The 14410-nt window shown below is 42.3% G+C and overlaps 1 protein-coding gene across 1 annotated transcript in view; it reads right to left on the reverse strand.

Annotated features, from left to right (window-relative positions):
- LOC311233492 (rho GTPase-activating protein 22-like) overlaps positions 1–14410 on the reverse strand; it is a gene marked incomplete at both ends in the record, with an annotated part of 169581 nt that overhangs the window by 77573 nt on the left and 77598 nt on the right. The gene's annotated exons all lie outside the window — the stretch shown is intronic.

A 14410-nucleotide genomic window follows, 5' to 3' on the forward strand; every position in this document is an offset into this window, starting at 1 on the left:
ATGTTTGATTGTTTTGTTGATCGTTTGATTCATAGATTGATTTGTTTGATTGATTGATTGATTTGTTGGTCGTTTGATTGATAGAATGTTTGATTGTTTTGTTGGTCGTTTGATTCATAGATTGTTTGATTGATTGATTGATTGGTTTGATTGATTGATTGTTTTGTTGGTCGTTTGCTTGATAGAATGTTTGATTGTTTTGTTGATCGTTTGATTCATAGATTGATTTGTTTGATTGATTGATTGATTTGTTGGTCGTTTGATTGATAGAATGTTTGATTGTTTTATTGATTGTTTGATTCATAGATTGTTTGATTGATTGATTGACAGTCCGACTGACTGACAAACTTGAAATGCAGTAATACTATTATATCAGGTGGGAATATATTGTATTGATCAGGTTAGTAGATATTGTACCGATCAGGTATTATAGATCATGTGCATGCAATAAACTAAACAAAAAAACATTTTGACTGTTTCTCATTCATGTACTGTGCATAATCTGCTCCTGTGTTGTAGACACTGTGTTGCTCTGTACCTACCTGTTTTCCAATTTATTCGTCCATACATGATAAACACATTCATAAAGTAATAATATCTTGTATTGATAATATATCAATTAGTTTCACCTGGAAATACTACTACCTCATCAACCACCATGCCTGGCGCTAATGAACAAGTAAGTTATAACTACTGGTGTAGGTCCAGAAAACATTATTATAAAATACAGAATACTTTACAATGCAGAAAACTTGAAACTTTGATGCCATGAACATTTTTATTATAAAATATGTTCAATAAACTGGGTAACAAGTCATCAGTACCAACCATTGTTGCTGTGCATTATATGCTGGTAACATTCACAGTATAAAATTATGGTAATTTACCAAGACAATACCTTATAAAAAGTGAACACTGGCTGATGATAACCAACCATTGTTTCAGTGCATTTAGGAGTTTGTTGGTATAACATTCACAGTATAGGATTATGGTAATTTACCAATACAATACCTTATAAAAAGTGAACACTGGAGGATAATCAACCATTGTTTCAGTGCATTTAGGAGTTTGTTGGTAACATTCACAGTATAGGATTATGGTAATTTACCAATACAATACCTTATAAAAAGTGAACACTGGAGGATAATCAACCATTGTTTCAGTGCATTTAGGAGTTTGTTGGTAACATTCACAGTATAGGATTATGGTAATTTACCAAGACAATACCTTATAAAAAGTGAACACTGGCTGATGATAACCAACCATTGTGTCAGTGCATTTAGGAGTTTGTTGGTAACATTCACAGTATAGGATTATGGTAATTTACCAAGACAATACCTTATAAAAAGTGAACACTGGCTGATGATAACCAACCATTGTGTCAGTGCATTTAGGAGTTTGTTGGTAACATTCACAGTATAGGATTATGGTAATTTACCAAGACAATACCTTATAAAAAGTGAACACTGGCTGATGATAACCAACCATTGTGTCAGTGCATTTAGGAGTTTGTTGGTAACATTCACAGTATAGGATTATGGTAATTTACCAAGACAATACCTTATAAAAAGTGAACACTGGAGGATAACCAACCATTGTTTCAGTGCATTTAGAAGTTTGCTGGTAACATTCACGTCACATGAACTACAGGGCATATCTTACTTGGTCTCTCGCATCGATGACTGCATTGTCCATTGATAAATGGATGAAGCGCCAGATGATCTGTGGACCAAAAAATATCCAATACATGCTTCCAAAGTATATAAATAATAGGCCAATGGACTGCATTAGAAAAGTGTGGTATGTTACCTACAGTATATACTTTTATAAACTGGGTGACTGTCAGCAACCATTGGTTCTGTGCAAACGGTAAAAATGAGGGGGGAAAAAGATAAAAAAAAAAAAAACTATATACACACACAATGCAAATTATGAATGGAGTCGATACAGCTAGATCGCTAACATAACGTCTCATCTGCAAGTGGTCCAAACATGCCTATGCAATATCGACAACCGTGGCCCAAATACATGTGTTCAACGCATTTGTCTTGTACAGAAAACAGTGCAACTACCCATACACTATACTATACTATACTATACTACAATATACTATACTATACTACACTATACTATACTACACTCAGCTAGCTATACTATGTACCGGTACACATGGTTCTGTCTGTATCACACAATGATGGATTATTTAGAAGTAATCTGTACTTCTGTGTGCCGGATTATTTAGAAGTAGTCTGTACTTCTGTATGACAACTAATAAAGAAACTATTTAGAGAAATCCCTCTTTGTGTGGTACAGAGTGAAGCATTTGTCACGATGCAGGGGGACTTTGCACGATGTGCAAAAATATCTGGTCTCACTCCTGATGCCACGCCTACTGCAGACACGACATTTCCTACACGGTAGCTTTTTCTTGGGGGTGGCTTTGTATGCAACCATTACATGCTTCACAAAGCCACCCACTAATCTGCTCTGCGGGTCCCCCAGTGGGGCCCTAGGGTCGACACGCCCCACCTGCTCAGCCCCTGCCTCCTCCTCATCCCCACCCCCTGCCTCCTCCCCTGCCTCCTCCCCTGCCTCCTCCCCTGCCTTCACCCCAGGAATCTTCTTCTCCTTACCGTCTGTGTAGGTCCGCGCCACAGCCCTGGTGAACCGGAAGAGGTTGTAGTAATGCCCTTGTGGGTGCTTTTTTTTGTACAAGACAAAAGCGTTGAAGATACATATTTGGATCAGATACATCACAAACTTTTTGGTCCACTTTCCAGTCTTACGTGTAACCGGATAGTACGATATATTTTGATCCAGCTGATCGACGCCGTTCATGAATTTATTGTACTCCATGATTGATGATGGCTTGAGCATCTCCACCCTCAGCGCTTTGCCCTTCTTCTGCTTCTGCCACACCATCGCCTTTTCCATGGTGTCCTCGTGGAAGCTGCTGATGGTCTTCACGATTCTCTTATCGCGCCATGCCACGATCAGGACCTCCTTGTTGTTGACCGCAATGCGCTCCCCCACACCGATGTCACGTTTGGTCACGTTCTTGATGATGGCTGGCTCGCCCCGGTGCTTCCTGAGGGTACCACAGACGTCGGTCCTCAACTGTCGGAGCCTGGCAGACATACGTACCGAGTTGTAGAAGTTGTCCATAAAGAGCGTATAGCGAGATTCGCACAGGAAGTAAGACTTGATACCATAGCGGGTGGGCTTGTTTGGGTTGTAGACCCGGAAGGTCAGGCGGCCTCGCCATGCCATCACCCCCTCGTCAATGGCGAGCTCGCGTTCAGGCTGGTACAGCTCCTTGCACCTCGCGTTTACATGGTCAACAACACTGCGTACTTTGCACAATTTGTCTCTAACTTCCAGGGAAGTATTGTCCGCAAAGTGGAGGAATCGCCAGATCAATTGAAAGCTGTTGCGTGGCATGGTCTCAGAGTAGTACGGTGTGTACATCATGTCGTCAGTGGTCCACATCTGGTCCACGCGAGGCTTCCGCAGGACACTGCTAAGGAAATTGAGTCCGAGGAACTTCTTCAGCTCCTTCAATGTGAGGGGCTTCCAAAGCAGTGCCCTGCTACTGGTTAGCGTGGGGTCCAGCCGGGCAATGGACTGCTCAGCGTAGAGGTTGGACTGGGCAACAATGGAGTTCAGAAAAGCATCTGTCAGGAACAGATCCATCCATTTCGCAGGCCGGTAAGATTTGAGTGCCTTGGCGTCCTGGAGCAACCCCGGTTGGGCTGTGAAGGGGATTCTTTGAGGCACCCAGCCCTCACGAGACCAGGCATTCTCCTCTTCCTGGCGGATCGCAGCCCTGCTCTTCGCTCCTCCGCGTCGCACGCCACGACCTGTCAATTATACAAATATACTATAACACCCCTACTGTAGACATTCATATGCCACGTAGTTACAAACTGTGTGTGAGTGAATGAGTGAGTGTGTGTGGGGTTCAAATGTCAGAGCTGGACGTGGTGTGGGGGTCAGAGGTCAGAGCTGGAAGTGGTGTGCAGAGTGAGGTCAACTTACCGCTCTTAGATGTGCGTTTCCGCCCTGCAACGGGTTCCGGCATGTCCAGACTAGCATCCAGTTCTAGAATCACATGATGTAATACATTACACTAGGGCAACGTATTGTCATTGTATTTACCACCATCACCACCAGGCCAGGCCCTGCAGCAGCCAGTCACCACCAGGCCCAGGCCCTGCAGCAGCCAGTCACCACCAGGCCCTGCAGCAGCCAGTCACCACCAGGCCCAGGCTCTAGCAGCAGCCACTCACCACCAGGCCCAGGCTCTAGCAGCAGCCAGCTACCACCAGGCCTAGGCTCTAGCAGCAGCCAGTCACCACCATGTACAATTACCTGCAGGAGTAGAATGTGATCCTATGTCGTTGCCAGTCTCAGCGTCACTATCTGCAGGGTCTGCGCCAGAATCTGAATTGGATTAAATTCATTCAGTAAGTAAGTCTCATAAAACACAATAGTAATACATTTACACATACATAAAGCATGTTGGTGTATTGGCCCCAGATTCGGTGTCGGAGCCTGTATGAACACAAAATAAATCAGCGGCCATTGTACATCAAAGCATGTACATGTGTGTGTGTTGTAATCAATGGAATTTTACATATGCTACACAACCATGCATTTAAATATAGGCCTCACCATGTGCCCATGCCATTGTGTGTGTGTGTATGTGTGTGCTGTAATCAATGGAATTTGCATATAGAGGCCTCACCATGTACTGCGAAGTTCAAAGGTGTTGGAGAGGATTCATGCCTTTTGATCTTGTGTGTGTGTACACACACTGCACACACACACACACACACATACACACACATCAAAGGGCATGGGCACATGGTGAGGCCTGCATCTACACACACACACACACATCCATGTAACCTAAAGGTAGACAACTTCAAAGGGCTGGCATCTACACACACACACACACACACATCCATGCAACCTAACGTGTAGCAGCACATGGTCATCAACTATATCGATTTTAACATAAAACAATATTCACATTGCAACATGACATACCACGTCGACCACCACCACGTCGTCCCATGTCTGACTCGTGTGATATGCAGGCCTCGCCATAGTTCAAATGTGTTTGAGAGGGTTCATGCCTTTGATGTGGTGTGTGTGTGTGTGTGTGTGTGTGTGTGTGTGTGTGTGTGTGTGTGTGTGTGTGTGTGTGTGTGTGTGTGTGTGCTGTAATCAATTATATTGGGACTATGCTAAATGAAATAGCATTGATTACAAAACACACACACACACACACACACACACACACCACATCAAAGGCATGAACCCTCTCAAACACATTTGAACTATGGCGAGGCATGCATATCACACACCACACACACACACACACACAAGCCCTACAGGCCTACAGGCCATGCACCCCAACTTAGCACATGGTGGCATGCACAGCATGCAACTATTATCACTTACATTGATAGCTACACACTTCAAAGGGCGTGCACATACACACACACACAACAAAGGATGTGCACCCCAACTTAGCACATGGTGTCCTGCACAGCATGCAACTATTATCACTTACATTGATAGCTACACACATCAAAGTGCGTGCACCTACACACACACACACACACACACACACAAGACCATGCAACCTAACGTGTAGCACATGGTGGCCTGTACATGCCTATATCCTATATCATTCAACTATCGATTTGAACATGCATGTAAAACAATATTCACATTGCATTAGTAAACATGACGTACCATTGCCCCCTCGACCACCACCGCGTCCCACGTCTGACTCGTGCGATGAATCAGACCCATAACACCTCCGACCCAAGCCGAGATCATCGTCAGATGATTCCGGAGCTAGAATATAATAAATGCATATCAGCGTTGGTTTGGCGAACTAACGTTACATAGTCACAGTATACAATGATTCAAATAAGCGTTAGGTAAATCATCAAATACACGTTTCACACACACACACACAATCACATGCATATCGGCGTTGGTTTGGCGAACTAACGTTACATAGTCACAGTATACAATGATTCAAATAAGCGTTAGGTAAATCATCAAATACACGTTTCACACACACACATATATATATATAAGACCGTGTAATTACCTGGTGGTTCCCAATCGGCGCTCCCATCAGATTCGTGGGCGGTCGAATCGCTGTCCCCTGACTCGGATGAAGAAGATATGACCACCGCAGCCTTCCTCTTCCTCGAACTGCGTCGGGGTGAGCCGGTCCCGGTCCCGGGGCGAGACGCGTTGCTGGGCCCAGCAACGGTCTCACGGCTCTCTCCGATCGGAGCTACCAAAGACGTTGGTGCTGCTGCTGCTGGAGCTACCAAAGACGTTGGTGCTGCTGCTGCTTGAACAACCGCGGGTCCAAACGCCAGCTTCGTCTGAACAAAGCGACCCGCCGCCGGATTGTCCCCTCGCTTACCTACACTACGTCTCTTCATACTGATCTAATAATCTAAATGAAACTACTAACTGATCAAACTACTATTACTACTACTGAAATAGACTACCTAGACTACACACTAATCCCTCACAATAGTACTACTACTTAGCACTACTAAGTACTTTCTAAAGCACAGCTGAAACCTTACAATTAGTCTGATACTACCACTATACTGTATAACACTATAAATATAGACTGATAGGCTGATCTCAATTCAAATATCTCTCTCAATCTCTCTCTCTCTATCGCTCTATCTATCTCTCTCTCTCTCTCTCCTCCAAAACCTCGTCGATTCTGGGATCGCGCTAACGTTTTATACCTGTGGTTACATTGGCCAGGTATGCTGGCCAATCAAATGCCAGATTCATTGTGGGGTACAATATTCCCCCTATTGTGATAGTGTTAGAAAATAGGGGGACACTGCCACCTAGTGAAATTTGAGAGGAAATGCAGTTTCCGGTTCAAATTTTCTGCCAAAAGCTCGGCGGTGAAGTTCAGACGGGGAAAATCGAAAAAAGATGTAAACAGATCGAAGACGCTGTAAAGCGTCTTCGGCACCTTGAGCATGGCCGGGAAAGACGTGAAAAGACGTTTCCTGGCAGTTAAAGTGTTAATTACCTGAAATTATTCCGTTTTTGGGGGGGGGGGGGAACCCTGCATATATCGGTATCGGTTGATATCGGTTGATATCGGTATCGGAAATGAAGAGTTGGACAATATCGGTATATCGGTATCGGTAAAAAAGCCAATATCGAGCATCCCTAAAGTTTAGAGGCTAAAAGACATATGTAAAACTACTTTCTACTACACTACTACTACTACTACTACTACTTAATGTAACCTGATATCCGTGTCCTGTCTACAAGGCCAGATTAAGACTTCAGAGGCCCCTGGGCCAGATTCTTGTGGAGGCCCCCCCACACACACATACACGTGCACGCACGCACAATGGCGTTTTTATATGTCATTTTAAAAAATATATAGAATATTTAGAAGTGGTGGGCTCTGAGGGCCAAGCTAAAAGGACTTTGATCACCCCTGCCCACTTTGACAACCTAAGATGGCTTAGAGTAGACGACAGAATACAACAACTTGCAATGGGCCTGGTCTACAAGATACACTACACGACCAAGGTACATGTACATGTCAAAATACTTCCCAAAGGTCAGTGAATACCACGATCACAACACCAGAGGGAGCTGCACAAATCATGTCAAACCCAGATTCGGCTCAAACAAGGGACTAAACACGTTTAGCAATTATGCCACATCAATGTGGAACGCCCTACCCAAAGCTGTAAAGGAATGTGAATCACTACCCACTTTCAAAAACACTCTCAAAGAACACCTACGGGAGACTGCAATTCGAAACTGGCCCCTGTAAATGTCCTAACACAACCCCCTCCAATGTACAGTAAATTACCAAGTATGGTTTTGTCAATATTCAAATGTACAGTTTTGCTTGTACAGTTGTACAGTGTCCCCCACCCACCCACCCCTCCCACCCTCCGAACCACCTCCAATGTACAGTCCCCCCCCCCCCCCCCAACCCCACCCCACCTACCCAACCTCCTCCAATGTACAGTTTCTACATCAAATGTATATACTCTCTTTTCTGGACTCTTTTCGTATCACAAACAGTACTGTATTTGCAAATCTGGTATGTCATAAATGTATAGATGTAGCAGTACTGTCTATCTGTATGTCATGTCATATATGTTATGATGAATTGAAAATGGGGGACCCTGATGTAAACAAGACGAAAGTCTTTCTCTGGTCTGCATCCCCTTAACAATTATTGAGCTGTACTGTACTGTACTGTACCCATTCTACAATCTGTTAATAAAGTTTTCAATCAATCAATCAAGAAGAGAAAAGAAACACATCATGTTTAGATGGGGGGATGGCGCCATCCTCAGGAAGAAAAAAAACATGCACACACTTTGGAGACAAGAATATAATATTAGCTTACTTTTACGTGAATGTCAATTTAAATTATAATTAGTCAAGGGAGGGGGTTGAAATGTGTTTTTGTCCTGTGTTACTGTCTGTGAATGAATGAATTAATGAAAATTGTATTTAACAGATTGCAGAATGGGTACAAATAATACAGTACGGCTCAATACACACAATTGTTAACACTTTAACTGCCACACACGAGATATCTCGGGTTTCCAATAGTTATGTTGAAAGCCACTCACGAGATTTCTTGGAATTTTCTTCTTTTTTTTTTTTAGCGATCTGAAATCATATTGCATCACGCGAGCCTACCCGAGTATACCCGAGCACCGCCGGCGATCATATGTGGAAAAAAGCGCCCCCTATCGTCTCCCAGATGACATAAGGGATTTTGGAATGGACTCAATGAAAATGGATGGGGAAAAAAATCCGGTACTCCACATTTTCCAGTCCACTGATCCAGCCGGGGTTACCACAGTTCATTCTGGAGCCTCTCAGCCCTGCGGAATCATGTACTGCACTGTATACACGTTGGATCCATACACTTATCGATTTTTTCAAATGGTGATCAGGAATTGGAATATACCAGTTGGATACCATCTGATGTCAGGTAAGGAATCTATGTTATCAGTGTTAGGATAATCAGACTAATTTTGATGAAGATATAGGCTGTTTTGTGAAATGGGCTCTTTCGGTTTCACTGGAAAAGTCCAAGAGGAAATGAACACGCCGATTATCCGTGCGTGGCGCGAATGTGCTTGCGTGCACGTATAATATTGATCATCTAGCGCAGGGGTGGCCAACCCGCGGCTCGCGAGCCGCATGCGGCCCTTTGCCCGTCAATGTGCGGCTCTTCCATCCACAAAAAAAAAAAAAATATATATATATATATATATATATATATATATATATATATATATATATATATATATATATATATATATATATATATATATATATATATATATATATATATATATATATATATATATATATATATATATATATTAGAGGTGGGCATAGATAATTTTTTTTAATCTAGATTAATCTATCTGCAATCCTGGATTTAATCTAGATTAATCTAGATTAAAATGGCTAAAAAAAAAAAAAAAACCTGCCAAAGGCATTCAAAATATGTGTGTTCTACCCAAATAATGACCAGAAGTAAGTCCTTTCTTTTTCTTTCCTCCTTATGTTTCTCAGGCCAGGTGGCCCATTACACCATGAGCCCATCTCCCGTTTCCAAAATGCATTACAGACTGTTTGAAAAAGCTGTTTTGCTATGATAATTGGTAATGAAATATCAAAATAATGTTCAATAAGATGTACTTGTGTTTAATAAGTTGTTTTATTCAGAAGTTAACACAAATAAATAATATTACCAGTACAGTACAGTATCTAGCACTCTCAGGAGCAAAACAGAAAGAATCATTTCAAACTTGAACTATGTGACATGGCTTGAATCAACTGCTCCAGTGGAGTTGCTCAGTGGCCAATGGTGTCAACTGTGGTTGTACTGGGCAGCTCCCAGGTGTGAATGGAACTGTGTGAATGTGAAGCAGGGCGTTCCTGAAAAAGAGCATCTGTGCTCAGCGAACCTAACCTGGGTAAATAAAGGGGGAAAAAAATGTAAAAAAAAAAAAAAAAAAAATTTTTTATTTTTTTTAGATTAATGCGTTAATTATATTATCGCACGATACTAGTATAGCGTTAACGCAGCACGTTAACGCCGTTAACGGCCCAGCTCTAATATATATATATATATATATATATATACTTTTTTTTTGTCACTCATTCCATAAGGACGTAGAATAAACATTTAATTTTTTTTTTCAAATGGTCAATTTGCATGTTCTTGGTATCTGAATCTAGGGACATATATGGATCAGTGTTAGAAATAGTGTGTCTGTTACTAGGCTTGAGTAAATTGTAATGAACCAAAGGAGAATATCAATTCTATTTAAAAAAAAAATATTATCTTTGACTGTGAATAACACCATGCTATAATTGACCAGACCTGAAAAATCGAAGCAAATAAATAAAGGGAAGATGATTAAACAGAAGGTTTTGTAGATACAGTACTGAATTCTGCCATCTTTTTTATAATGTAAATTTCTCCACCATTTTTCATCGTATTGCAACACCGTTTTTTGCAAGCCGTTCACAATAAGGTAGAGAAACTAACTGCGTTCTGTTTTATGGCAATAACGTTCAGGTTTGTGGGAGATAATCCCAAAAAATAAGAGAAATAAAAAAGTAAATCCAGAAGTCAGATGATTGACAGGGGCTGGTATGAGCTGGGTAGGGTAGTTTTTCGAAATTCGAAAGCCCTGAGTCTCTTCCTTCAAAAGACTACACTCACTATTGGCTGCTCCACTTCCTCCTGTCAATATGCGCCGGTTTCCAACTCAATGCCCTTAGATTTCTATAATCTTATATTTCACTAATAACAGTTAAAATAATTGGTAAACAAACATAATGCTGAAAATATACACTTTTACTGTATATCTCGGGCTTAAGAGGTTAACCCTGTGAGGCCCAAATTAAAAAGACATTAGCAACTTCAGAGGCCAGAGGGTGGGACATATAAACACATTTACTATCAAATAGCATTGTGAGGCTGAACAACAGGACCACTTGACTATACATACATAGACACATTTTTTAAATAAACATTCTCTTTTTAAATGGCTAAAAGTGATTTTGTAATTTTGCAACCGTGGGTCTTACAGGGTACTTTTTACCCTGTGAGGCCCAAATAAAAAATACATTAGCAACTTCAGAGGCCAGAGGGTGAGACCTATAAACACATGAAGGGTGCTGTGACTGAAAAAAAAGGTTGAGAAACGCTGGTATATGGTGTGGCTCTTTGTGGTACCACAGTCATTTTTGTGGCTCTTAGTCTCTGACTGGTTGGCCACCCCTGATCTAGCGTTTATTTGAAAACGATTCATAAATAGGCCGACGAATATCGACGTTCTGGAATATTCCAGTAAAAGACGATTATCACAGAATGGTCTAGAATGAACTGTTTTTTATTTCAAAACGGGTGCTTTTCAAAATGCTCTGAAACGGAATTGAAGCGATAAAAAACCAATCTGCTTTGACAGACTTGACAGTCTTTGATAAGAGACGGGCAGATTAGACACATAGCCATAATTTAAAACATAGATTAGGCGATATTAACGTTAACATTGAAGTGGACCGTGGCATCAAGGGGGTAAAAAGGAAAACCCGGCGTGGCACTCAAAGTGTTAAGGGGATGCAGACCAGAAAAAGACGTTTGTCTTGTTTACATCAGGGTCTCCCATTTTCAATTCATAGTGAATGACATGCAATAGAAATATTGACTGACGTTTCTTAGGCGACTCTTTCGAAGTTGGTTAAGGTTAGAGTATGGAATCAGGGCTGGTGTTCTATCGCCCTGCTCTAAGACAAACTCTAACCTTAACCAACTTCGAAAGAGTGCCTAAGCTTAACCGGTGAAAGAAAGAGGCGTCACACAATTGGCGCTACCAGAAACGTCAGTGGCCAATCAGAGCGCAGAACGCGAACGCGGAACTGGAAATCCGTTAGTAAAAGTATTCAGGTGTTGGGGCTGGGATGTGGAGATGCAAGTTTTGACTTTTTATTGCTGTTTTTACCTCAAACGGAAAACCTCAAACTCTTATGAAGAGGAGAAAAAATACTCAAGATTAGCCACTTGCAGACGGCAGGGTGTGACGTACTGTATATTTTAGTTGATGAAATATTTTAGTTGACTAAATATTTTAGTTGATGAAATATGTTTTCATTTCAGTGTCACAGTATGACATCGATCTCCAAAATAAGAAAAAAAATAAAAAATAAAATGTGACGAGGGGCACCCAATTTTTTTTTAAATTAATGTAAAAAAAAAATTAACAAATATTTGGGGCCTCTAGTGACGAGGGGCCTCAAAAAAAATAAAAAAGTAAAAAAATAAAATAATAATAATTTGGGGCCTCTAGTGACGAGGGGCCTCCAAAAGGCCTCGAGTGATGAGGGGCCTCCAAATTTTTTTTAAATTAAAGTTAAAAAAATAATAATACTAATTTGGGGCCTCTTGTGACGAGGGGCCCCCAAAAGGCCTCTAGTGACGAGGGGCCTTCAAAAAAATTAAAAATTAAAGTTAAAAAAAAATGTTGGGGCCTCTATATATATATTTTTTTTTTGGAGGCCCCTCATCACTAGAGGCCCACGGGCCACGGCCCGGACGGCCCGATCGTTAATCCGGCCCTGCCTGTCTAGGGTATAATCTCTATGTTAATGTAACCTGATATCCGTGTCCTGTCTAGGATATAATCTCTAGAAGCTCTATGTTAATGTTACTGATACCTGTGTGTCCTGTGACTGTCTAGAACAGGGGTCTCAAACTCAATTTACCTGGGGGCCGCTGGAGGTAGAGTCTGGGTGAGGCTGGGCCGCATCAAATATTCCACAAAAAAAGGGTTTCAAGTATTCAAAAAAAAGTACAACTGATCCAATCTTCTCAATCTTTAGCAATAACATTTCAGAACATGAACAGTTCTTCAGAACATGAACGGTTCTTCAGGCTTCTCAGTGGTGTCAGTGGACTCATCCACAGCTATGGAAATGCACTGTGCATTTTTTTTTATTCTATCACAAAGCTGTTTATAAAAAAAAATAGGTAAAACCCATATTATGCGTTTTCATCAATAAATAAATGCCCCACATTTTTTAATAGATTGGGGGCCCACAAATTGATTCTTTAGTGGGGCCCAGAATCTCCAGCTACGCGCCTGGCTGGGACTTTTTCCGTCCATTCACCTTTGAATTGCAGTCGACTTTTCTTTTACTGACCATCTTTGAAAATGCCATATTTTTCTGCTGGCTGCCTGCTGGCGAAAATAGGCTAATAGCTACATTTATCTCACAGAGATAAAACTGGGAGTGAGTTTACTGTATATGCGCTTTCAACTCTGCTCCGACTTGAACTGAAAGAGAGAGACGACATGCAGTCCGTGAAGACCCGCCCTACTCCCCTACTCTGCCTCTGATTCGCAGACTGTGGCTGAGGGGGAAAAACGCTGACGGGACGCGTATGTGATTGGACCAGACCTGTACACACAGACAGACATATGTGGCAGTGCAGGCGGACAGCGCGCAGCACTGCTCGCAGAGGAGAGATAGCGAGGATGCATTTGCTTCCACTTTACTTGATATCATATCACTCCAGAATCACGTTTCAACCAAGTCACTAACATAACGTTGCTGTCATGAGCCTGCGCTATGGTAGCCTACAAGTGATCAAATAAATAAAACTTCCAACTCTCGCGCAACGACTCGGCAAACAGTAGTGCGCGGGCCGCATTAACACTACACTTTGATGTCCAGTAGGGGGCCGCAAAATATCATCCCGCGGGCCGCAATTGGCCCGCGGGCCGCGAGTTTGAGACCCCTGGTCTAGAATAACAGCTCTATGTTAATGCCTGATCTCTGCCAACGACGAGAGGGCCTACCTGGAAGAGGTCAAGGTCCTGGCGGGATGGTGCCAGGAAAACAGCCTCTCCCTGAACGTCAGCAAAACAAAGGAGATGATTGTGGACTTCAGGAGGTCGGGGGTCAAGGACTACAGCCCCCTCAGCATCGACGGGGCACCGGTTGAGAGGGTCAACAGCTTTAAGTACCTCGGAGCCTACATATCCGAGGACTTGACATGGACCACACACATTGACAGTGTTGTGAAGAAGGCACGACAACGCCTCTACTTCCTCAGGCGCCTAAGGAAGTTCCAAGTCAGCCAGAAGATCCTTAAGAACTTCTACTCATGTACAATAGAGAGCATCTTGACCGGCAACATCACCTCCTGGTTTGGGAATAGCACTGCACAAGACCGAAGCAGACTACAAAGAGTGACACGTTCAGCCGAACGCACAATTGGAGGGGGGCTCCCCACCCTCCAGAACATTTACTACAAGCGTTGCAAGGG

Source organism: Notolepis coatsorum (genome assembly GCF_963971535.1).
Source record: "Notolepis coatsorum genome assembly, chromosome: 8".
In the NCBI taxonomy this organism is placed as follows: Eukaryota; Metazoa; Chordata; class Actinopteri; order Aulopiformes; family Paralepididae; genus Notolepis; species Notolepis coatsorum.